The sequence below is a fragment of the Tiliqua scincoides genome, chromosome 3, assembly GCF_035046505.1.
Source record: "Tiliqua scincoides isolate rTilSci1 chromosome 3, rTilSci1.hap2, whole genome shotgun sequence".
Lineage (NCBI taxonomy): Eukaryota > Metazoa > Chordata > Lepidosauria > Squamata > Scincidae > Tiliqua > Tiliqua scincoides.
This window is the reverse complement of record NC_089823.1, coordinates 57,084,208-57,110,847: the sequence shown is the minus strand read 5'-3', so window position 1 is coordinate 57,110,847 and position 26,640 is coordinate 57,084,208. Positions and strand designations below refer to the sequence as shown.

The 26,640-nt window shown below is 43.2% G+C and overlaps 1 pseudogene; it reads right to left on the bottom strand.

The window, feature by feature from the left end:
• Positions 1 to 6,127: 6,127 nt before the first annotated feature.
• On the bottom strand, positions 6,128 to 6,247 carry LOC136646533 (5S ribosomal RNA; annotated as a pseudogene).
• Between the last annotated feature and the right edge of the window lie 20,393 nt (positions 6,248 to 26,640).

The window sequence follows — 26,640 nt, the reverse complement described above, 5'->3', positions numbered from 1 at the left end:
CTTACTCCCAGGAAAGTGTGGATGGGAAAGCAGCCCCAGAGCCCAATCCTATGCATGCCTGCTAAGAAGTAAGCCCCATTACAGTCAATGGACTTACTCTCAGGAAAGTGTGGATGGGATTGCAGACCCAGAGTCCAATCCTATGCCTGCCTGCTCAGAAGTAAGCCCCATTGTAGTCAATGAGGCTTACTCCCAGGAAAGTGTGGATAGGATTGTGGCCCAGCGCCCTTCCTCTAAAAGCCCCAAAGTGCAGGGAGGGTCACTTTGGGGAGTTGCAGGCAAACTGGCAAGGAAAAGGGACTTTCAAGGACCCTTTTCAGCCAGCCAGTCCTTAGGTTCGGGGCCTCAGCAGACTACCTGCTTGCCTGCTTCTGGCTCCCTCTTCTCACTCACTCAGCAGCTCCCACCTCCTGGCTCCTCCAGTCTTCTCTGGTTGCCCAATCAGCACGCAGGCAGGCAACAACTGCCTTCTGCCCAACATGCCCAACATGCCCTGCCCAACATACTTCTGCTATAATAGCCAATGGGGCTTACTCCCAGGAAAGTGAGGGTAAGGTTGCAGCCTGAGTTGTGCGCAGTAGCAAGCTCCAAGCGGACTCCTCAGCTGCTGTGTGGGATGCAAAGCAGCCACGACCAGCCCCTTAGCTGGCTGCTCCCTTCCTTGTGCTGCCTGCCGCGTGAGGCTCAAAGCAGCCGCTTCTCCCGCAGCCAGGCGCTGCTGCTGCCGCCTCCCTCCTCTGATCCCGCAGCACACCTGAGGCGGCTTCGCGGCACACCACTGTGCCACGGCACAGCGGTTGAAAACCACTGCTCTAGATTGTCACCGAAGACCAGGTAATGCAAGTGATTTTCTGTACTTAATTATGGTGTGTTTCCAATGAGAATACCAGAAAGGTGTGGGTGAGCCAAAGGAACCACATCCTTAATTCTATTCTTATCAGTTGCCTCTGGACTTAAGTAGCATGGGAATCATTGCACCATGTGCTTGCTGCATGCTGCTTCAGGAATGTCAAAAGATCTGGTCCATGTGGAAGGACTCTAGCTTGTTTACATGTCAATATTTCTCTAGCTTTTGGGGGAGGGGGCAGTGCTAGCCCAGGAAGGAACCATAGTGTTGGCTCTACCTATGTGGCCCAGATCTTACAGCATTACTGGAGGAGGAGATGATGCAGCAGCTCTCATATTGGTAATGTTAGAAGAGCCTTTAGAAGATATATTAATTGCAATCAAGCACTACCTGTACAATCAAGCACTGCCTATAAGATGTCTCTCCATGCAGTAACAGTGTGCTTTGGGAGAATTCAGTCCACATTCTGACTCTTCTTTCCCAGCTACATGTTGTAAAGATTGAGGCTGAAATCCTATGTACACTTTCCTGTGAGTAAGCCCCATTGAACACAAAATAAGCCTTACTTCTCAGTAAACATGTACAGGATTGTGCTCTGAGTGTGATTCCAGTCTGATTCACATGATTCTTTCTCCTTGCATAGCAGGCATGCATGTATCCATACAATTGGATGGGTAAAAATCAGCATCAAACATAACCATGCAATCTGGCTCTTAGAAAACTCTTACAATCATTCCTAATACATAGGAAAAATATTTTTTCCCCTTGCAATGCAAACAGCTCTTCAGTTTAATTAGTGCAATACTATCTTAATGAACCTAAAAACCCTGCTCTGTAGGATATGGAATACACTATAAATAGAATTATTACTAGTGCTCTTTAAAGAAATAGCGAGTGTAATTTTATTGATATTCATTTTATATTCAGCTGGATGCAATAGAAGGAGCTTCCTTTGGAGGAAGGAGTTCTGCAGGAGGAAAACTTCTATCAGATAAAACAGTTGTTCTCAAACTTTTTAACACCGGGACCCACTTCTTTAGAATGAGAATCTGTCAGGTCCCACTGGCAGTGATGTCTTTAACCTAGAAGTGATGTCATGGTCAGAAGTGACATCATCAAGCAGGAAAATTTTTTAACATCCCCATATGACAGAATCTAATTAAGTACTGTAAATTTAAACTTATCAGTAAATGTAAAAAAATAAAATTTTTTTATTTTAAATAGAGAAGAACCCTCCTAACCCTCCCAAGCAGCTGCTGATCTGTTAAAAAAAATTATCCAAACATCCCAAAGGCTGAAATCCTATCCACACTTACCTGGGAATAAGCCCCATTGACTACCTTTGTTAAAAGCATATACATAGTAGCCTATTAAAAACACAGATCTGTCACGTTTCCCCAAATGCAATCACATACCATGGTGGCATCAAGTCTAATATATTAAAAATAAAATACATATTGAAATGAATGGGATCCCCCTGAAATTGGCTCACAGCCCACCTAGTGGGCCTCGACCCACTGATTGCGAAACATTGGGATAAAAGGATCTTTTAGATCCTTTTGGATCCTTTTCCTGCTCTCCCATTCCTTTATCCACTTGACTTGCATATAGTTTTCAGCTATCTTCCTGAGAAACACTAGATTTCCTCTGACAAGGCTGAGTATCAGACATCAAAGATAATAAATCCAAAATTTAAGGAGTTGTGCACCTTTATGGTCTGAGAGGTAACAGGTTTTCTTTGAATTTATGTATTGGTTCTCCTATTCATTATGCTATTTGATAGAGAATCACTCTTTCATCTCATACCCATAACATATAATGTGTATTTATACCTACAATGCTAATGTCTATTCCTGGTGTTTTTGATTATTTGCCTTGAGAAACCTTGAGGGAGGAATAAAGCAGAAGGACAGGTGAGGACAGATAAATTCTGCAAGTAAGAGGAATATTTTCACACAAATAAAGAGGGCGATGAATTATGAACTCAGGATATAGCCATCCTCTATACAGCAGGATCCATATTTGGCCTTGGTCTTCTCTGTTGGGAGCTGCACTGACAGACCCACAAAGGGGAAATAGTCACTAAAGTTCAGATATATATTTTGAACTACTGATGTGTTGGTAGTTCTAAGATAGGTTTTTCCTCCCGCCTCTGGAAATGTGCATGAAGAGTGTGCTCAATGGATGCATGTCATATTGAAAAGACATCTGTAAATCCCTTCGTTGTTTTTTTTTTTTAACAGATCCAAATCTGCTATGAATCACAAAATAGTTTCCATTGTATATTTCTCTACCCTTAGGATGTATGACATGCCTTATGTGCTCTGGTGGATAACTCAACACTCCAATGTTATTCACCATTTACATTTTCCATAGAAAACTCTCTTAAATATAATCATTTAGAATAAGCACATTTTCTGTCTGCTAGCTCTTAGCTTTCTGGTAGGCTGGTTTAATAAATTGATTTACATAGTGGGATGAGCTTTGAAAAATGTTTAAATCTAATACTCTGCTGTATGTAGCCAATGTCACGAAAAAGCATCAAAGGTGCAGAATCTTTTGGATTTCCATAAGAACATAAGAACAGCCCCACTGGATCAGGCCATAGGCCCATCTAGTCCAGCTTCCTGTATCTCACAGCGGCCCACCAAATGCCCCAGGGAGCACACCAGATAACAAGAGACCTCATTCTGGTGCCTACCTTGGGCCTACCCCTTAATTGTGAATGCTAGGGGAGCACAGCTATAGGCATATGGCAAAAGGGTAAGGAATATCTGAGAACTATCAGTTGACATGCAGCATGATAATTGACGTGACACCTATCTGTAATAATTGTGGGCAGGCCTCTATAGATGAATGAATAAATAAATACAGGGAACTGTGTTTATTACATGTTTTCTCTAGAATCTCATTTATTACATTACCCACAATTCTAATTTGGCTGCAAAACTTGATAGCTGCACTCCAGTGTTGTACTATGCTCCATTTAAGTCATGTTCTAATCCATGAGACCCAAGTTAAGTTGTTGCCAATGTGTTTACTTAAATTTGGGCATACTTACTGGGTGCAAGATGTGAGATTTAGGGCCCAATCCTATCCAGTTTTCCAGTGGTGATGCAATTGTGTCAATGGGGTATGTGCTGTATCTTGCAGTGGGATGGCAGTTACAGAGGCCTCCTCATGGTCAAGGAATATTTGTTCCTTTGCCTTGGGGCTGCATTGCAGCTGTATTGGTGCTGGAAAGTTGGGTAGGATTGGGTCCTAAGAGCCCAATCCTATGCCTGAGCAGTGCTAGTGGCCCATGTACTGTTTGCCAATGTGTTTGCCAACAGTTTTGCCATGTACTGTTTGCCAATGTGTTTGCTTAAATTTGGGCATACTTGCCCTTCCACATGCTGGGTCACAATCCAGCACAAAACAATCTTCCTCAGCCTTCACTAAAACTGAGCAAGCTTCTGTTCCATAATCAAGTAATAACATTTTGTCACCATTAAATTTCCTGCCTAAGGCATCACCTCAGCTTGCCTAACAGTATGGTCACCTCTGCTTAACTACAGTGACCTTGTTCACAGAAAAAGAAGTCAAGTGAGGGCACCGCCATGTCTCCAGAACCTGGTTGGGTGTGCCAGTAGATAGCCCAAAAGTGGGATGGATGCAGTAATATGACTTGAGGTCATTGTCCAATTGTGTTTTCATAGTGCTTTTACGTCAAAAGCTGTTTCAAGAGCTTTTCAGTAGAGAACCAACAAGCAGATTTTGTAAACAAAGGAAGAAATTATTCCCACATTCATCATGAACAAATTGCAACCCAAGAACCTCCCCCACCCCAAAGCATCCAGCCACTTAGGGCCCAATCCTATTAGGCCCTACTGCTGGTGCTGAGCTTCGGAGCTGGCACTGGGTATTGTAAACAAGCCATAAGGCATGTCTGTGGCATCTGGAGAGGAGGGGACACCGGTGCTGGGCTAGCACATGTAGGCTCTGAGCCTCAGTGCTGTATGTGGGCCAGTCGGCACTTCAGCAGCGCCAGCCAGTGGTAAGAAGTTTCAGGTGGAGGGGGGGAGGCGGGAGTGGGCAGAACAGGGTGGGGAGAGGAACCTGGGAGGGAGGGGGCTGGACTGGTGGAGCTCTGATCCACCTTATCCTATCCTCCATGTTGGGCCACAAAGCCTGACATAGAGGTGTTCAAGACTTGAGAAGCCCCAATGCAGGGCTTGGGGTTTTCCCCAGGGGAAGGGGACAAAAGTCCTCTGGCGGCCTCAGCGGTGCCACTGGATTCAGTGGTAGCCATTTTGGTGCCACTGCACCCTGCAGAGCTGCTAGCTTCAGGATTGGTTTGTTAATCAGTAGTAATGTGAATTACTGTAGGTTCTGTTTCCAGGTAAGGCCAGTTAAGCCTGGAGTATGCTTTGACTGTTGCAAGTAAATCTGAATCATGAAATCTCCACTGTATCATAATCTTCCATGTGGTTCTATGTGATTGGCATGCAACATGAGTTTGACTGCATACTTAGTGTCGTTTAACCTTGTCTCCTATCACTTGTATAGTACACTAGCTTTCTTCTCTGGAGTTTTAGCGTGCTTCCCTATATGAGAGACAGAAAGAGATAGACAGCACTTGATAAGAAGCCCTAGCGCTTGGAAAGTGTTATATTGTGGAGTTTGATTTAAATCTTTTGGATAAATTCTGCTCTCCAGGGCCCTGAAGACAGGATATTATGCATCTGGAGACATGTCTAATCATCCAAGTTCCAATTTTCTTCTAGGATATAATGAAAATGATTGCTTGAATATTTTTTTTTAAAAGGAAAAAAATGTGGAACAAGAAAAGTGGAGAAATCGAGAATGTTCTGTGGCCAGTCATGTTGTCATGCCATTTTTGTATTCACTGTGACTTTAATTCAGAAGACGTCTTAAATGAAGACCTCTTGACATGTCATTGAAAAATAAGCATGTGTTAATTGGTCCATGGATTAATGAACAATATGTGTTAGAACCATGAGCAATTGTGGCTTCTGGAGGTGCAAGTTTACAATGTACATTCACAGGTCTATACTTATCACTTTACAGTGTTCTTTTTTAGGAAACATGCTTTAATAAATATGCTGTGAAGGTGTCTTTTTCAGGATGGTGTGCATCATCCCTTACACTTACACTGCAGGGGAAAATGGACCTCTGTGGAAATCTCAAGTTTGGAGTGTGATAACCCACATTTTTTATTATTTTTTGTTTTTATTTTTTATTGGTTGGCAACCTTCAGTCTCGAAAGACTATGGTATAAGCCTACAGCACCCGGTATTCTCAGGCGGTCTCCCATCCAAGTACTAACCAGGCCTGACCCTGCTTAGCTTCCGAGATCAGACGAGATCGGGCACGCGCAAGGTAACAGTTGCTATAGAATGTGGTTTATTGTCATCCACTGATAATAAATACAGATGTTTTATAGCACTCCTATAGACTTCAGGCTTATAAGCAGTTTTCCGAAAGGTTCTGGTTGTTCCATCTTTTCTCAACCATTGAGATAAATGATCTCATTGGACGGTATTGACAAACTGTGGTCTCTCTAGTAACTCAAAAACAAGAACTATGTCATTTATTATTAGGTCAATAGATCTAATCACATTTCCTTGTTAACATCACTTGAAATTATTCCGAATAATTTTCTGTGCCAAGGACTGAGACGTTCAAAAAGAAAAAGAACTGCTGCCCAGTTGGCGGTGAGGAACTGGTAAGAACAAATACTCAGAGCGACTGAAAAACATTGTGGATGAGACAGGCGTGAAATGCAGTTATTGAAAACTGCCAAAAGCGGATGTGATGATTGACAGCTTGAACGCCTTTCAAAGGGAACTGGACAAATTCATGTAGGTCAGGTCTGTCCCTGACTATGTCTTGATAGCCATGTGCTACCTCGAGATTCAGCAGTGGAATACATCTGAATAGCAGTTGTATTGCAATGGTGAGAGAGAAGCAATGGTGAGAGAGAAATATCCCTTTCTTTCCTGATTGTTCACTTCCCAGGGACAGCAGCTGAGCCATTGTTGGAATTAGGATGTTTTAGGATGCATAATAAATGATGATGATGATGTCCAAGTACATGAGCTTTTTTCCTGATCCAGCATGGCTTTTCTTGTGTTCTTCAAAATAAAATAGCTTTCTAGGAAAAAAGAATTGATCAGAGTAACCATATGACAGCGCTGTGCAGTAAACGGTTTTTGTTTTTGCTCCAGGCATTCTTAACTACATGGCACCTGAGCGAAAAGTCTTTCATCAGATGGAAGACAAGTTGTCAAAGGTGTACATTTAAGAGTTGGCCACGGATGGAAAACTCTCTTTCTATGCGGCTTGATAGTGATTAGCAGCACCCTTTGAGCAGCAATCTGTATTTTTTTAAATATTGCATTCAGAGATCAATGCCCATATTGCTGTCTTCCTCCAAGCCCTTCATGTTTGGCACACACACATGCCCAAAGCCAGTGCTCACTTCTTCTCCATACTGTTTCACTGTGGCAATTGCTGCTAGGAATTTTAGGAAGTAGTGCCATAGGCAAAGGCAGTCATGTATAGGCTAATAATGCATGCTTAAGCCTGAGTGCATATAGCATGCTATTTGGGCAGGGCCTGTGCTGAACATACTTAGTGACATGCTAAAGGTCAATGCATGTAGCTCTGTGCATATGCTGTTTTCCTGTACATGATTACCATTGCAGTCTCTCTATGGCCCTGATAGCTACAACTCAGCATGGGCAACAGCTGCCATGAGAAGGAAGTTGAAAAGATTATCTGCAAGGCCTGGCCACTGGGTAGTTAAACTTAATTTAGTATTCAGGAAGACCTGTGCTTGCAAGTGAGACTATGCCAAGGTGGAGAGCCTGAATTTGCAATTCCTTGAAGGAATGCAGTGCCACAGCTTTCAGTTCCAATCAATGACCCTTTATTAGCATGATCTTGATTAGAAGGAGCTGTGCCTCACCCCTTCTAGGGCTGGCTGACCACGGAGTTGACCACAGTAGGGCTGGCTGTCAGCCAAGGAAACCAAAATGGAGTTAGAAGAGACTGTGCATGTTTTGGAAAGTGAGGTCATTGATGACAAAGGCGTGTGACGCCAATACAATACAGCATCTTTATGCAACCAGCACCTCCAGATCACTGACCTGAAATGCATTGGGCTCAATAAAATTCATTTTTTGTGCAATTTTGGGGTTCCTTCTCTCATTGTTTCTGTATCAGTGTCCTCCTTCCTTTTCTTCCTTGGTTCCTATAATTTTTGTCATCAAAGGCTCAGGTGGATAGGACAAGTTTAGCCTAGCACAAAATATATAACGTTAGCACCAGTAGAGGGAATTCCACAATTTGGATCCTTCCACTAAAAAATGCATTATCTTTGATAGTCACATGACTCACTTTTGGGTAGCTAGAGCAGTGTTTCAGACTATGATCTCAGCAGATGGGAAGGTTCCTATAAGAGAAAGTAGTCAGTGGCATTCCTAGGGGGACAAATGCCCCAGGGTGCCACACCTCTGGGGGTGGCATCACCTTCCTTGCCCCCCGCCCCTGTCTGCAGGCCTTCGGAGAGCCTGGGAGGCCGTGTGCCACCTCCACGGCCCTCCGAAGGCCTTCTGAGGAAGGCCAAAATTCATTACTGCGAGTTTTTGGCTGAAAACCAGAAGTAGTGATTTGGGACCTTCCAGAGGCTTCCAAAGGCATTCAGAGGGCTGGGGACATGGTACACAGCCTCTCTCCAAGGCCACTGGTCCAGTGCCTCTGAGAGGAATTTTACCAGGGGGTACAAAGTTTCTTTTCAGCCCCCTTCCCAAAGGGGAAGGGGAGGGTGCAAAACAGAGTGGGGGGAGGGAGACGGCTGAGTCAGGCAGGGGAGGGGGTGAGGAAGAGGCGGTGGGGAGGGAGTGAAACAGGGAAGAGTGGCAACCACAGAATAGTCTTTTGAGCCTAGGTCTAATGGACTTCCCGATGTCGAGAAATTGTAGAAAATCACTGTAGAAAGTTAGGATCATTGTTTTTAGGCTCACATTGGAATGGGAAGTGTCATGTGTGCACCAAAATATACTTCTGTAGCAGCTGTAGCACTGCAGCTGTGTCCCTAAGCTCCTACACACATTTTCCTGGTAAGTGGATCCACAAGTCAAAGAGCCACTGTAGCAGGTCAGCTTCCACCCAGATTTGCCATGTGTTAAGGAATGCCATGTGTGCAATGCTCAGCTTGGCACATATGGCTTGCGGCAGCAGTTGCTGCCACATGTCCGTGGTAGTGCCCCCAGCATCTTGCATGGGCAGCAAGTCCAAGTGAGATTTTAAAATGTAAGATCCCAGGAAATATCTGGGCCCCCTTCTTTGGCTCCTGGGCCCCCTTTTTGATCTTCAGGCCAGGTACAAACTACCCTCTCTCAGGCTTTGCACCGGACAGTGGGAGGGCACTTGGCATGCGGGGGACGGCACTCTGCAGTCCTGGCTCCAGGCAGCACAGGGCCCAAGATCACCAGTGTCTTTAGGACTATGCAAGTGGCACTGTGACTGCATTGTGTCAATTGTCAATTTCTAGGTTGCTCAAATGGTCCACAGGATACCATAGAAAAGACCTACTGTCTTTTCTGCTCCACTTGTAACATCATATAAATCATGTTTGAGTGGCACATCTTTTTTGCAGGTTGGAGAGAATATAGGGATGATTTCAGGAAATAATTTGGAAATCTTAAGAATAGCTTCATGAGATTCTGACCATAGCACTATATGCTGTGCCACTGACTGGAATGAATGCGGAGACTGAAGTAGTTTTTCGAAACTTTGAGACAGTTTTTCCACCTCATCAAGAAGCAGTAAAGGGGACAAACAAAGCATTTTATGGTACTTTGCCAGCATGCAAGCCTGGAGGTAACTGTTCCATTGGAGGAACATTACCCATCTGCTAGCAGTTTCAAGAACAAACATAAGTAATAGTGGTACAATTAGTGGGCTTGAACAGTACTACCTGCTGAAAGCTTACACAGGAGGCCAGACTCTGGAATAACGGCTAATGGGCACAAAACAAAGTCGTCATTATGGAAGCAAGTGAGGCAGAAAGAAATAATACTTAAAATTTAATAATTCTAGTCTTCCAAGCCTTTGCCAGCTGCTGCTTGGAAAAACAAAGCCACGAAAACAGATCTCCAAGTAACAGATATTACATTGGAATAGAATGCCAGGAGAAAACCAGACACTTCCAGCCATCATGTCCAGAACAGATGCTGAGTCCTGTGCCCTGGTAGGCTGCTACACTTACACCAGCATTACACAGGACAGAAGAAATACTCACAGTAGCTGCATTCCAGGTAGACATCTGTGTATAAAGGCATTTGCAGATCATTTGACAGGTTTGGGACTGGAGCAGTGGTGAAAAGCAGAAACAGTCTTTGAAAAGCGGAACCTGGTCTTTTTTTAATTTACAAATGTTGCTTCCAATGCTTTTTTAGCTAGTAAATTGTTAACGCCTTTTTTATCTTGCAAATTCCTGCTGTCACACAAAGATTTCTGCAAACCGACTCTCATTAACGGGAATGGGAATAGACCTGGAGCTAAAGTTGGTGCTCTCTCTCTCTCTCTCTCTCTCTCTCTCTCTCTCTCTCACACACACACACACACACACACACACACACACACAAACAGTTTGAATCACCATGCCATATGGAAATCAACATGGGGAAGGGCAATTTTAGCCTTTAGAACAGCAGAGAGAAGTTGAATGAGTGGAGCATGCATTGAATGAATGACTTCCAGGTATAATTGAAATAAGTTGAAAGAACAGATAGTCAAAAACCGAACCATCAGAAAGTGGGGGATACCTGTGTATGCAGAAACAGGAACCAGCCACTCACTTGGTGTATCTCAACCTTTGTAAAAGACTGGGAAGCTGATTTAATGCACACCAGAGGTTTGGTCTGAACTGCTAACTGATTTGTCTGGAGGAGGAGGCCTGCAGGGAAGGGCAAAGCCTACTTAGGTTGTGATGATGGGAAGCATGGCAGGGAGTTGGGAAGAAAACATAACAGAATGGATAGAAAATGGCAGGTTGGTGACATTTATCTCCCTGTTTCACTCCTCCGAAATTTCTCAGTGTAGGTCAGATATACTCCTAGCAGCTGTTCGACACAAGGTCAGCAGTGGATAAATCTAATAACATTCTATTGTGTATGTAGAACTCAAGATGATGTGATTGTATGAAACTTTGGTGGTAGGTTTTGCAGGTATTTCTAACCAGGCAAACTTTGCACAGAATGGAAGTGAGCAGCTAAGAAGAAACTGGGTTTGAATGTATTGATCCAGTGCAGAATATACATCCCTACTTCTGAAGGCACAAGATAGACTGAGAATCCAATAATTTTTCTGGCTGCGCCACTCCATGGTGGGTTGTCTGATCTGACCAAGCTGATCTTAGAGACTGTATGATATTGAGATTATACAAATTTATTGTTGGAGAATACAAGACCATAGTTACTGCCATGCGAACCACCCACTGGGCACCTGAAAGATACCTCCTCAGGACGAACCGCTGAAAGCAATGGCAACATGGTCTCAGAAGTCAAGACCTCTGGCAAGAATCCAAGATCCGCGACCCGCTCAAGTAAATGGCTTCTGCAAAGCACAGGTGGGCAGGACATGTCATCCACTGAACAGACGACTGATGGAGCACCAGAATCACGCACTGGATCCCATACCATGTCAAAAGAACCCGCGGTCGACCAGCTACTCGCTGGTCAGATACCTTTACCAGGTCATTTAAACAACAGGGACTGCCGCACTGGACAACAGTTGCACTAGACCAAAAAACCTGGAGTGAGTGTGGGCCACATTGGAAAGATTGCCAATGAGGATGGACCATCAATGTATCAATGTATTGTTAGAGAATAACAAGTAATATATAGTCAGGCTTGTTTCTTCAAGCCTAAGTATGCAATGCAATGCACAATTACCTGGGATTAAGTCTCAATGAACACAGTGGGACTTACTCCTGCATCAACATGTATGGGATTGCACTGTAACTGGGGATCATGGGAAGTTTTGACATCCTTGGGCTGACAGCTGTTCTTTTGTCTTGAATTCTTTGCTGATTTGAAACAAAGGATAGTAAAATAGAGGGACCCCTGTATGCCCTGTGGCTGCTCCTGTTGAGGTAGGAAAGATGCAGTTCTGTAGAAGGAAACTGGGTACCTTTAGAAGGGAAGATATGAGACCTGTAGAACCATTCAAGTAAGCCAACTGTCTCAATTCTCTCTGCACCATGTTTTCAAAGAACTCTGAGTTCAACATTTCAGTTGACCTTAAAAAAGCAGGCATCTGTTCAGAACACTTTATGCTGTTTGTTTAGGGTTATTTACTTTATCTTGTTGCCAGGCTATGAAAATGATTGAAATACATCTAAACTGAAACATTTAAACAGTGTTCATCATGTTGACTTCTTCCATGCCTTTATTACTGTAACTAATTCTATTGGTTGCTGTAACGTATGCCTCACCCTAAAATGAAATGTACAGATCGATATGGATGAAAATCTTCTTGAAATTGATAGGAGAAGAAAGGATTGGTACCCCAAGGATGTTAAATAAATAAATAAATAAATAAATAAATTCAAGCCACCAACTTTTACCTCCTCAATTTACAATTCTAAAGATGGGCTGTTTTAGTCTGCTTATTTAGTCTTTTGCAAGAGCTGTGTGAACCAGGCTATAAGGAGATGAAAGCCCAGTTGTTAAACCATACACAGATGAGATCACTAAGCATTAAGAATACCCTGAAGCAAAATGGGAACTTACTTCAGAGGTGCAATTGCTTTTGTAGTTTTGAACACTTTGCCAGAGGAAAATCATCTTAAGTCTTTCTTTCTTTTCAAGCAATAAGCTATCAAAACTTGCCAGTTCTTAAAAGTTGTTTTTCTGTTGTTAATTAAGTCTTTTAAGATGTATATTGGAAAAAAAAAGTTGTGGATGGGGAGCCATATAATCAAGCTATCAAGAAAAACAGGAGAGAGTTGGTTAGAATAGTTGGGAAAATATTATCAACACAAAGGTCTTCAACTTTATTGCATCCAGGTCTGGTCGACACTTCTCAAAAAGGATGTAGTGGAAATGGAAAAGATGCAGAAGAGAGTGACCAAAATGATTACTGGCCTGGAGCACCTCCCTTACGAGGAAGGGCTACAGCATTTGGAGTCTTCAGTCTAGAAAAGGTGCGCCTGAGGGGGGGACATGATTGAGACATACAAAATCATGCAGGGGATAGAGTGGATTTCCTCTCACACAATACCAGAACCAGGGGACATTCACTGAAATTGAGTGTTGGGAGAGTTAGGACAGACAAAAGAAAATGTTTCTTTACCCAGCATGTAATTAGTCTGTGGAACTCCTTGCCTCAGGAGGTGGTAATGGCATCTGGCCTAAATGCCTTTAAAAGGGAATTGGACAAATTTCGGGAGGAAAAGTCTGTCACAGGTTACAAGCCATGATGGATATGTGCAAGCTCCTGATTTTATAAGTAGGCTACCTCAGAATGCCAGATAAAGGGAAGGGCACCAGGATGCAGGTGTCTTGTATGCTCCCTGAGGCATCTGGTGAAATACAGGAAACTGGACTAGATTACCTTTGGCCTAATCCGGTGGGGCTCTTATGTTCTTAGCTGAGACAGATGAGCACATTATAAATGGGAAATAATATTCCAAAAAGGACATGTTATTTTCTGCAATGAATTATCTGTCAAAAATTCTACATAAACCTTTACTGATATCCTGACTTATGTAGAAGATCATCTTTATCTGTTCATTCATTCATTCATTCATTCATTCATTCATTCATTGGATTTGTAATCTGCCTTTCTCCCGGAAGGGCACCAAGGCAGCTAACAACAATTAAAATACATAAAATTATAAAATACAGTAAAATAAAAAATAAACCAACAAGACCAGCAGTAATAAAACCAGCAGTTTCAAACAATTTTTAAAAAAGCAGCCATCATGTCCTCCATCAGGCATCAAAGGCTTTCTGAAATAAAAAAGTCTTCAGGCTTCACCAGAAGATTAACAATGAAGTAGCTGTTTGCAACTCAAAGGGGACGAAATTCCACAATACAGGTGTCACCACCAAGAACACCCTATTTCTGTCCACCATCCCCCTAACCTCTCTTGATGGCAGCACAACCAACAGCCCTCTCTGATGACTGAAGAGCAGGACTGTAATGGAGGATTATAATGCAGGACTTTTTAATGGAGACTTCCCTGCATCTGTGATTGTTTATTGTAGTCTGCACCAGAAGCAGGGACAAGAAGTCTTCTTTCCAAGCTATTCTTTGGTCTTTTATCCATTCCTCTGCAACATTCATTGTGTTTATGTCTCCTGCCATAAATTTGCTGCCCTAAGGATTTGGTGTGTCTCCATTCTGCAAAATATAAGTACTCTTGATGGCTGGGACAGTGTGTTTATGTGTTTAAGTGATCAACCCAACCTTTGATGTAATTAAGCCATTTCTGCCCAACTTTGCATATACGCAACAGGGACCAAATGTGTAGATATGTGGGCCAGGCAAAAATGGGTTAAATACAAAAGCAATTCATTTGGTCAAACCAAAGTTTTGCTTAAAGGAACAACAACAAAAAAATTAAATCATTATTTTTCATTGACTCTCTCGTTTCTCCTTGGCATTTTAGGAATGGGTGAATGGAAAAGACAGCATGGGAGAGCGCACAGACTTGACTATGGAGCTGAAATAACCTGAGATCAACCTTGTTCATTATGAAGACCACAGCAGTGGCTCCAGAGGGTTGTCTGAAACTAGAGAACACAATCAGAGTTTTCCGTAAAAGTCATTTGCCAGATGGTGTAAAAATGAGTATAAAGCTACAGGCTCTTTTTTATTTTTCTTTGCAAATTATGTTGTTAGAACTTTGCTGTTGTTTTTTAATTTTCGTTGCCATGGTGCTAGAATGAACTTTTGCTAAAAGAGTAGGTTGGAGAAATGACGAAAAAAGTATCCTCTTCTGAAGTCCGTGTAGATACTGTATCTTACATACTCAGTGACTTGGATAGTATTTTTAAGATTCTTGCCATATTTTATATACTTTTTGTGTCTTAAATGACTATCTAGCAAGATGTCCACTAAATAATGGGGATGTGAATGGAGTTGTGACCATAAATCTGAACTGTGATGAATGCCCAGACAAATCCAGCTTCACTTCTCAGCTCGTGCTGCCCCACCTTTCCTCCCTTGGCTCCTGCTTTCCCCATCTCTCCATCCACTCCTTGTGCTCCTTGTAGCACCACCCAGGCAGGGTTGATAAAGGAATGAGGCAAGGAGAGGTGGGCTGTATTCCCTGTAAAGGGTCTGTGCCAATGTGCAGATTCGTTCTGTTCCAGGGCAGTGTTGCAAAACAGTTGTTGGATGCTCAGCAATGACATCATATGTTATTGCTGAACTTCTGGGTTGCTGAGCTGTACTCTAGGGCTTGAAATAGTGCTGCAGAGCAGGGCAGAGTATGGATGCTGGGAAAAGCACTACCCCACTTCTGCTTCTCCTGGCTTCCTTGTTCTGCCCTTCTCTGTTGCGCTATCTCAGAACAGCATGGCAGTAAGAAGAGAAAGAAGCAAGTAAGCAGAGAAGGAGGGAGGGAAGCAGAGACGGTACCAGCAAAGGTCAATCAGGACAAGGACCTTCACTGCTGATTCTGCTGCTGACATCGTCATTGCACTACCATCTTTTCCCCTTTCATGAGTAAGGAGGAGAAGGAGATAAGCTGTGATGGCTACCACCCTCTTAGTCTGCCCATAGCCGCCTCTTCCTTCATGAATGAGGAGGAGATGGCGATGGGTGGGCTAAGGGGCCTGCCTCCAACATCTCCTCCTCCTTCCCACTCTTGGAGGAGGAGATAGCAGGTGGGCTGGGGTGACCATAGCCACCATAATTGTTGCTGAGGTGGAAGAGATTTTCTTCAAAATTTATAATGAATTTGGTGGTGGAACCTAAGGTCCCCCCAAGTGTATTCATTGGGGTGGCGTGATCTAGAAAGCCACCCAAAGCGGCCACCTTGGGCAGGAGGCCTGGTCTAGAGGGTAGAGCCTCTGACTGCCTGAAGATAACATCCACAAGGTCGCCAGTTCGAGGCCACAGGCACCGTGCGACCTTGAAGCAGCTGACAAGCTGAAGCCGAGCTATTCCATCTGCTCTGAGCGTGGGAGGATGGAGGCCAGAATGTGAAGCCAGATCGGAATGAAACACCTGAATGTAGTGGTTCTTGAAAGAAAGAACCTTCTTTCAATTGTAAAAATCCCTATTTAATAAGGGATTTAAATGAAGCCTGCCTATGTAAACCGCCTTGAATAAAGTCTTGAATAAAGACCAAAAAAGGCGGTATATAAATACCTGTTGTTGTTGTTGTTGTTGTCTGCTGCTGCTGCTTCTGAAGAAAAGAGCGTTTCTTCAAATGCAAATAGACAGGAAGGAGATCCTTTGTTTGCCTGGTCCCTTTAAATCAAAGACTGCACTTCCACATTTGAAGAAATCACATGAAGAGCAGACAATCTGCTTTCTGCTTGCTTTTATTGGGAGGAATGTGGACCAATGTGGCTCATGTCTGCAGCGGACTAGAGGGAGGTGGCCACTGTGGCAGATTCGAGGTGAAGGGACCTGAATTCTCCACTCTCCTGTGCTCACCCTGCAGTCTATTACTGACACAACCCACATCACCTTGCCTCATGGACAGGCTGCCCCAGGGTTCACTGACCTCAAATGATTGAAAATGGCTTCTGAATTGCACTTTCCATGTTTGCAACAAGAAAGAAGAGATGATATCTTACAACTTTTTTTTGTATCACTGCACTTTTTTTTTCACAGGTGTTGTAATGTTTGAAAAGGAATTTGTGTGGGAGATGCACCAGCTATTTCTGCATTCAGAGTCTGTTCCCTTTCCTCCATGCAATTTCTTTCTTGAATGTTGTTCTAGTTTGCAAACATATTCAAGGCACACTCATGGTTCCTCTTGCCCTGCATCTGGGCGAGTAGCAGCTCTGAGGGGAATGGCAGCTGCATTTAATTCAGACGTTATTTTATATCACTGATATATCTGGTCTGGTGTCTTCAGAAGCCACTTTCCATCTGCAGTGGTAGCCTGAATGAGTATTCCCTTCTTCCCACTGGAGCCCCTTGTACTCCCGGAAAAGCCACTCACGCTCCTGAAGATCAGGGAATTCTTGAAATCTTTTAAATAGATAAATAGTTCAGAGAAGAAATCCACTGAAATTAGGCAAATGGATATCGAATGAGAAAGAACTCATTTGTGAACAGTGCATCTACATGATTCTGGAAGATTCTTCCCTTTTCAGTACCCCCCTATGCCACATGGTACCCTGTTCTCGAGGAGCTCACAACGACTAAGCAGGGCCTTTGAGAGGAATTTTATCAGGGTGTGCAAAGTTTCTTTTGGGCCCCTTCCCAAGTGGGGAAGGGGGCAATGGGGCAGGCAGAATGGGGGGGGCAAAATAAGGCAGGGGGGTGGGTGCTAACAGCCAAAATAGTATTTGGAGCCCAGGTCTACCAGGCTTCTTGAGGCAGAGCCCAGGTCTGTGCAGCATTGGCAGCTAGATAAAGTTATATGGAAAACAAGCACATGCCCAATCTATCCAAAATCTTTGAAATATAGAAAATCCATTGCAGAAAAATAGCATCATCATATTTAGGGTCACTCTAGAATGTTCAATGTCCTGTGTGCACCAAAATGAACTTCGGCAGCAGCTGTAGCCCCGCAGCTGTGTCCCTGAGCTCCTATACGCTCGTTCATGGTTTTTGGATCCACAAGCCGAAGAGCAACTATAGCAGGTCCGTTTCCTCCCAGTTTTGACACTGTCTTAGGGAGGGTCATGGATGCATTCCTGGGCCTTGTGCAGGGCCTCTGAGAGGAATTTTACCAGGGGGTATGAAGTTTTTTGGGGGCCCATTTGCAAATGGGGAGGGGTGAAAAGAGCAGGTGAGAGTGCTGATGGATGAGCAAAATAGGGGCAGGGAGGAGTAAAACAGGGTTGGGGGAGGGTGACGACAGCTGGAAAGGTCTTTGGAGCCCCAGTCTACCCACACATGTGGCATTGGCAGCTAGATACAGTAATATGGAAAATAAAACACACTCTCTAAAATATTTCAAATACAGAAAATCATGCATAAACTTAGCATCATTATATTTAGGCTCACTCTAGAATGGAAAGTGTCCTGCGCGTACCGAAACTTGCTTCTGCAAGAGCTGTAGTCTTGCAGCTGTGTCCTTAAGCTCCTATACGCTCCTTCATGGTAAGCAGATCCACAAGCCAAAGAGTTACTCTAGCAGTCCAGTTTCCTCCCACATTGGACAATCTGGAGTGTCATGTATGCATTCCTCAGCCCAGCATATATGGCTTTCCAGTAGTTGCAACCACACACTCATGGTAGTGTCCCCAGCATCGCATGTGGGCAATAAGTCTGAGTAGACAGGAAAATGTAATATTTCAGGAAATTTCTGGGGCCCCTCCTTTGGCTCCTGGGCCCCCTTTTTGACCCTGGGCCTGGGTACAAATTACCCCCTTTACCCCCCTCTCCTAGGCCCTGGCCTGGTGTGTATGGCTTGCAGCAGCAGTCGTCACTGCTTGCCTGTGGTTGTGTCCCCAGCATCATGCACAACCAACAAGTTCAGTGAGATTGGAAAATGGAAGATCCCAGGAACTTTCTGGGCCCCCTCATTTGACTCCTGGGCCCCCTTTTAGGCCCTGGGCCCAGGTACAAATTACCCCATTAACCCCCCTGCCACTAAGAATGGCTTTGGGTGTGTGCGCAGGGGACAGAAGTGGGGAAGAAGGGACAGGAGAGTCCCCTTCTGCAGCTTCCTTCCATCTGCAATAGTTTGGATCCAACTTGAGTGGCACTAGTTAACAGGAGTTATATTTAATCTTTACAACAATAACAAAAATGCACGAATTGCTTGATTTCTGTGTATGCTGAGTTTCTAATGTGCCAGTTATATCTCTGCAACATCCTTGACAATGGAATATATTTTATTTGCACTTTAATATGATCAAGGCTGTAGGAGGTTCCACTTTTAGGTTTGATAAAGGAGCCTGCTCAGAAAGCTTAGATAAATCAATGGGGATTTTTTTTTAATTGTGTGAGTTCTGTGATACTTAAGCCCAATGGAATAAAGCAATACATTTCATGTGATTCCCCCCCCCCCCCCACATTCTATCTTCTGCCTCAGATCCTCTTTGTTTCTTTCATTTTTGGCAGGTTTTTCTTGTGATTTCAGCTTCCAAAAACTGGAATATGGCAAAGTGTTCTGTTGGCATACGGGAATGAGAATTTTCTTATAAAGTGATAGTGTCTTAGCCAGCAACATTGAATTCTTCACATTAAATTAGCAGAGGAGTGATATTTTCTCTGTCACTCATAGATTTCCACTCTTTTTTTTTTCCCTTTTCCTCAATACATTTTTGGTTTCTTAATATGAGTCGTGTAATCATTGCAAACTCTTTTGGGTTATATAAGGTTTCTCTGCTTCACAAGTGATCAGTGTTTGAGAAGCAGGATGGCTTTCCAAGGCGGGCTGGCGTTCAGGAAGGTGCTTGATAGGTAGTTGAATGAGGGGCAAACTACACATAACTGCCCAAGCCCATCAGAGGGCCGACCAGGCTTGAACCCTCAGTACTAGTGGCCAGTGCCAGCTTGTCCATTCAGCTGTTAGAACTGGCTGCAAATTTTGATGGTTCTGAAGGGGCAGCAGACTCACATTGTCTGTCACCCCGAGTTGCCACTGCTCCCTCCCTCCCTCAATCATCGAAGAATAATTGGCTTCATGCCGGAGTGAGTGCAAAACAGATTCTGCTTCATGCTTACTTGAATGCTACTTACTGGGCTTCTTGAGCACTGCCTTGAAACCTGGAAGTGCACACTGGAATCCAAGCACATCTGTGATTCAACATAGCATGCAAAGAGCCCTGTAAGTTAAAAAAAAAAATTGTTTTAGCCCAGGGTGGCAGACCAGAGCCTGCATCAGGCAGCGTTCCAGGTCAGACCACCCATGCTACTGGTTGTGGTAGTGTCCAATGCCCTGTATGGGTCACCATGGAAGGCCCAGTGCAGAGATTTGCCCCAATGCCATTCTTTCAATGGGATAATCACATAAGCTTTCAGTAGGGAAGGACGTCTGCTATCCACAAGTATCATGTCTCTCTTACATAGAAGATGATGCTGATGATCTTGTAATTTTCCAGTTGTAAGGATATATACCGTGCTGGTGCCAGGTTGCAGGGGGAGTAACTGGGACAAAGTCCTGCACAAGGCCTCCCCCACCCATGGCACTATCTGCCCACATGGCTTCCTTCAGTCCCATCTGAAATCACGTTGCAATTGCAATCCTATTTTTCTGTTGCACTTCTTCCCTTTTATTTCCATTTGTGTATAGCTAGCTATTACATGGTATTGCTTTCCAGTGTCCCAAGATCTATAAGCAGAGTTCTGATGATCTTGTTGTAGAGCAGGGTTGCCTTTGTCTGAGAAAGTTGCCTGTTTTTTGTCATCTGATATTTTTAAACACTGGGAAATTCAGCCCTCGTATCTGCAGGCTATCTTTTCAGAACATTATTTCTACAGCTGCCACTACTGAGTCTTTGCAGACTGTCTAGGAAATGTATCTCCTTCAGACTTTGGGTAATTCATTCATGGCCCCAAGAAAGTGTGTGTGTGTGTGTGTCTTTTAAAGCCTACTACCCGTGTGGCTCCTAAGGGTATAAAATACACAAGAAAGCATTCACACCTGTTTAGAAATGCCCTTCTGAATATGAATTGGACTTCCCAGTGAGAGGTTTTGCTGGGAATCTTTCAGATCTAGGTTTCTTAGAAGAGGATTAAAGTCCCAGATGTGTCACTGTTCATTCAGGCCAAAAAGTTGTCATGAAAACAAGCCAAACAACATGTCTAGAAGAATATTTTCAATTAGGAGGTCACTTCTTTTGTGCCCTTTGGAACAAATATTGCAAGAGAAAAGGGTCTCTGACTTTGGCTCCCCAAGAAATGAAAATTAGATAGCCCAAGGTAAAATAGAAATCAGGCAAAAATATCTGAAGGGTACTTGTCGTCTATTCTCAAGAGTGTTGACTCAGAGATAAATCTCATTAATTTCAGTGCGCCTAGCACTGCATCCCTAAAGTGACAGGCTGCTTTGTTCCTATACTGTAGAAAAGCCTCCTGATACTGATCCTTGGAGTGTCCTTAATTTCTATACATATACATCCCAATCAAGCAAAGGAGAACCAAGTGCAGTTGACTTTCAAGTGTATAGCTGTTAAGGAAGCCAGAGGCTGACCATAGGGAGTAGTAGTTAGTGCGCAGTGCACTTCTTTCTATTCTCTGCTTCACTAGATTTACTGGGCCAGTGTCTGAATTGGAGAGAAACCAGAAGATACCAGCTGCCACTCCGATTCTGGAAAACCAGATCAGGAGGGGGGCAGTGTGAACAAAAATCTCTCTCCCAAGACATCTTAGAATATAGAGATTCTGTGTAAAAACAGAGCCTAGTTGTGAACTTGATTCTAGTAATGGGACAACCCACTCATTAGCCAGTGAGCATGGACTTGGCAAGCAAGGAATGAAATAAAGTAGTTGATTAAAACCCAAAAGAAAAAGAAATGGAACAAACTAAATATTGCTACACAGGGAAAGTTTTGGGAGACTGGGCTTGGACTGGAAAGAGCACACAAAGAAATTAAGGGTGCAATCCTAACTTACTTTCCAGCACTGACATAAGGGAAATGCAACTTCAAGGTAAGGGAACAAACATTGCCATACCTTGGGGAGGCCTCCGTGACTGCCCCCCAACTACAGAATGCAGCACATGGCCCACTGGCACAGCTATGCCAGTGCTGGAAACCTGGTTAGGATTGCACCCTAATTCCCTAAATGCATTTAGCTAGAAATATAGTTACAGCTTGCTATCTATGTTATTCCAGGAATTGTAGCCTTTTGCACTTACTGAGAGTAAGTGGGTGTACTTTCCACCAGTAGCATAGCCAGGGAGACTGTTAAGTACTGCAGGCGCCACAATGCAATGCGTAAGTGGCTGCTCCCACTTGCCATTGGAACCATTCCAGCAGTGATGAGACAGCAGGGCTGAGAAATGGACAAGGAACCCACAACCTGTACAAACCCACTTTTGGGTAATGGCATGTTAACCAAAGAGCCTCAGAGAAACACCCTAGGAATTGCTTCTGCTTCTCCAGGCTTCCCTGGGCCTCAGAATGCCTTGTAAGGTATAAAAAGTCACTTCCGGTTTCCCTCTGGAAATCAGAAGTTGCTAGTTTTGGCTGAAATAGCCATTCTGAGTCCCACAGAGGCCAGGGGCAGATCCCCTCGCTATGGAGGCTACGGGGGGAAGTGCAGGATCAATGATGGACCACTGTATATGCGGTCCATCGAAACATTGCTAAGTGGTGTTCACCTATAGTTGCATATCACTACAGCTTTCTATCTGTTATTATTGTTCTTAGGGTACCATGTGTGTACCCCAAAACACTGCAGTCTGCTTTCCTTTGCTCAGCTGAGCACAGTGGGACTTATTTCTAAGTAAACTTGCATAGGATTGTGCTGCTTAGCACTTAGTAGCAACAGCTATGCCAACCTTACTGTCAACAATTTCACCTTCCCTCTTGTATGTATCTCCCCCCCCCCCCAACAAATCTGATGTTAGGTGTACTCCTGTGCTCACTGAAGATTGCAGAATCTAGAATCTGTTGTGAATCTGACTTCCTGACAAATCTCACCTTTCCTTATCTTTTTTAAGAGCAGTCCTTAGAGTTGTAGAGGGATATTTAAAATATGCAGTATTATCTGTGGATAGTTAAAAAAAAAAGTAGTCTTGTTTTGGGTGGCAATTCTTTAGAAGTGGTAATAGCAATTGTTTAGATTTCAAAGAGAGAAGATATGCCCTTTTCCTGAAATGCATAACATATTAATGAGCTAGTAAGAATGGTCAAAATAGATTTGAATCTGCATTCAGGAATTGAGCAATCAGATATGGAGCACTGATGGTCAAACATTGAAAATCAATAGTTGAATAGCATGTATATGATACAAATGATTATGGAACCACCTAGTTTTATTGATTATTATTTATGCAAGGCCTGAATTGCAAATATTGATGCTTTCTGTATCAAATAAAAGGAGTAAAATATATGTCAAGCTATCATTGGCATTGGATCTCCCAAAGTATGTGTCTGGATTTTAAAGCAGATGGGGTATGTGTATGGTGAGGCATTAATTTTGGCTTGCTGCATGCCAATATTATAAGTTGCTTTAAGCAAAAAGTGTTCGGCAGGCTCAGGGCAAGCTTAGGTATCTCAAGTTGTACATTTAAAAATGGGGCCATCCAAAACTGGCAAGCACGCCTGTGTTTGGGGATAAAGTAAATTGCTCAGGTTTTGATATAATGATAGCTTCTGAGGTGTAAACAAATCAGTTTTCTTTTCTCTCAAATCTGTGATTTAACCTTAAAAATTATACATCCTTTTTTCTCTGGAACATACAGACTATCTTGCAGTGCAGTTAGAATATAAAGCCATCTGCAAAATGTTTCCTTTATTCCTTTGGATTTTGGCTTAGATTCCAAACTAAATTTAAATGCAACACCAGTTCTACTGTCTAATAATTAGGCTTTTAACACAGACAAGAGATCAGCTGAAGAAATGCCTTTTTGTAAAAGGGCATTTCCTTTTGAACTATGCTTCTGTGTCTCGTCTGCCAAGTAATCTGCATGCTGCAAAAAATATATTTTTATCAGAAGACTAAAATATACCTAATATAGCTAGATGAAACTTCAGCTCTCACACCTGATAGCTGCAAGCCTTTCTTGAACTTGTTATCAAATAAGACTGATCCTTCCTACCCATGTTGATTAGGATTAAATTTGTGAGTAATGATGAACGATTGTGCAGTAATGGGAGTTCCACATTTACAATATAACCAACACAACCAAACTGCAGTTGTACTAGCAATAGGGTTGTAAGAAATATCCTCCCCATTGCAAATGTGTCTAAACTACTCACATGACCTGTCATGTACAAATTTAATAGCCCTCTTGGCATAGTCAGGCTCTCTTACCTGCATTCAATAAATGCACATTTGGTGGTGAAGTTGCATCATGGTGACAGGCTCTGACCCTGCTGTACACCACTGGTGCTCCTGGCTATATTGCCGTCCGGGAGCCAGGAGCACTGGTGCAACCCCCCTTATCCGGAAGACACTGCAGTGATATGATGACATCACCACAATTACTTCTGGCTGGCTACCCCTCACTCTTTTTTTAAAAGTGATAGAAGCCAGTGGAGCTGCTGGTTTCTGACACTTTGGAAAAAAGACAGCTGGTGGGGCTGCTGGCTTCTGCTGCTTTGGAAAAAAAAAAAGGCACTGAGTTGCTCCAAACAGCTACTCCTTTTTTTGCTTATTTTCAAAGCAAATGAAGCCAGCAGCACTGCTGGCTTCTTTTACTTGCAAAAAAAATGGGCAATGGGGGGCAGTGGATGGCAGTGGTGTCCCCCCAGGTGTGCCACTCAGGGCTTTTGACCCCCTTTGTCCCCCCTTTGGTATGCCAATGCTATATACCCATTTGTGAATGCAGCCTCAAGATATATGCATGTTCAGGAGGAGCAGCCTAAACATTCAAAGAGGGCTAATGTTGCTAACTCAACTTGTTTGCATTTGCAATTTCATGTCGATTCCATCAAATTGAAACTGTAAATTGTTGGAAAACCAGCCTAACTAGGCTAGAAAAAAAAATTATGAAAGATAGCGGGGATTAGTGTTGAGTTCTGAAACTTGTTCGTTAGACCTCTTCTTCAAATAATAATAAAATATTTGAAAAAAAATAATAAAATACGTAATAAATATGTATAGTTTGCCTTGGAAACAACATGTGGTTACCACAAAAGAAGGGTGCCATGACCATGGAAAGTTTGCCATAGTTCCCCCAAGGTCAGCATGATTGCCTCCTACTTTGTCTTCCTTCAGATGCTGCTGTTAGAAAAATGAGGTGCCTTAGTTTTAGGGTGAGCCTGAGAATCTCATGGTTGTGTGAACAAGGTTATTTTTTGATGTAGATAATGTTATAGGCTATTAGTTTTCTTATATACGGATTTGTAATATCATGGGTTAGTCTCTGTATTCTGTTTCTGTGTGACAGAGAGCTCATAGTAAGGAGTACCTCTGGAATGAAGTCTTTGCCCACTGGCTGTGAAAGTGGTTGGAGGAATGTAGTTATGTATGTTTTGATCCTCATTTCTCTGGAAATTTCCTTCACACTGTGCAAAGGGTTGGCTTTTTCATTCTGCTTTTGGGGGATGGACTTGGCTCGCTGTGCGTGGTGATACCACTGATGTGATGGGGGAGATGTGCTAGTTAAGATTTTTTTTCCTGTTTTTATGATGTTTTTGTTACATTTATTGCAAGCTGTCTTGCCATGGCAAGAAAGGTGGGGCACAAGTGTGTAAAATAAAGAGCAATACATAAACCAGTATTTTAGTGGTAGAAAGAGACAAGTGACAGTATCTACTAGCTTGTATAAAAGAAAAGAAAGAAAAAGAGGCATTGAAGAGTCAATATCCATTCCCTTTTCCTCATGAATCTTAAAACAATGCTAGCCTGTCAGCACACATCAAACCATACTGACGCTGGTGTTACCTAGTGCTCTGCTAGGGAGGCCCCAGGCCTAGCAGCAATTCCAGTCCCTGGACGGCTTCTTCTCAGTCTGTCTTGCAGAACTGCTCTTCTTCCATCTGATAAATGATATAGACTTACCTTCAATTTTTATCAGTTGCTGAGGTAGGAAAAAAAGAAGCCAGAGACTTGTCCATTTGCATTTGTTCTAGAGGCAGCTTGGCAATCCTGCTGTCATCACGCAGCTAGATACCAACTGGGGCTGAAAAAATATGGAAAGAAATGGTTGTTATTCTCTGATGATGTTGGATGACATATCTTATCCTTGGTATTAGTCTGATCTTTCTCTTTTTTTAATCAGTATGATCTCTCAGGCTAGAGTCTCATGTGAAGAACCACCCTTTCACATAGACTTGCCTTAGCCTCCAGATACCTCTGCTATATATAGAGAGAGCTTGCTCCAATTGACATAAATAGTGACACTGTGAACAAAATAAAACCACCCTTTTCCACAACATGGTTCCAACCAGTTTGAATGTAACTAACTGTTCATTTTCTTTATTTATACTCAAATTGATATCCCACCAGCTGGCCTTGCTTTAAGTTCTCCTGGCAGTAAAAAGCTCAACAGTATATATACAAAATGCCCCAAATTTTAAAAGCAGATATTAAATGAAGCGATCAACCCAACAAGTACAGGAAAAGTTAAAATGGTTAGCACATGTTAGAGAGAGAAGAAAGCAATCTTTCTAACAATCCAGTTTTATCCAGTTCTAGCCACTAACCCTCCCCCCCACAATGCAGTGGCACTAAAGTAGTAACCTCTGCATCCTGTGCTGGTGGAGGCATTCCAGGAACATGGGTAAGGGAACATTTGTTCCCTTATCCAGGAGGAAGCCTCTGTGGCATAGAGGGGTATACTCAGACCTGCACTGTGAGATTGGGACCATGAAGGGGATAGGATATTGGTGCTGTTGATCCCATCCCTTCCTGGGACCGACCTGCCAATCACCCACCCCATCGCTAAAGTTTCCTGTCCTTTTTTGCACCTCCTTGCCCCTTCTTCTGGGTGGTAGGAATCATCATCATCATCATCTAGTCCA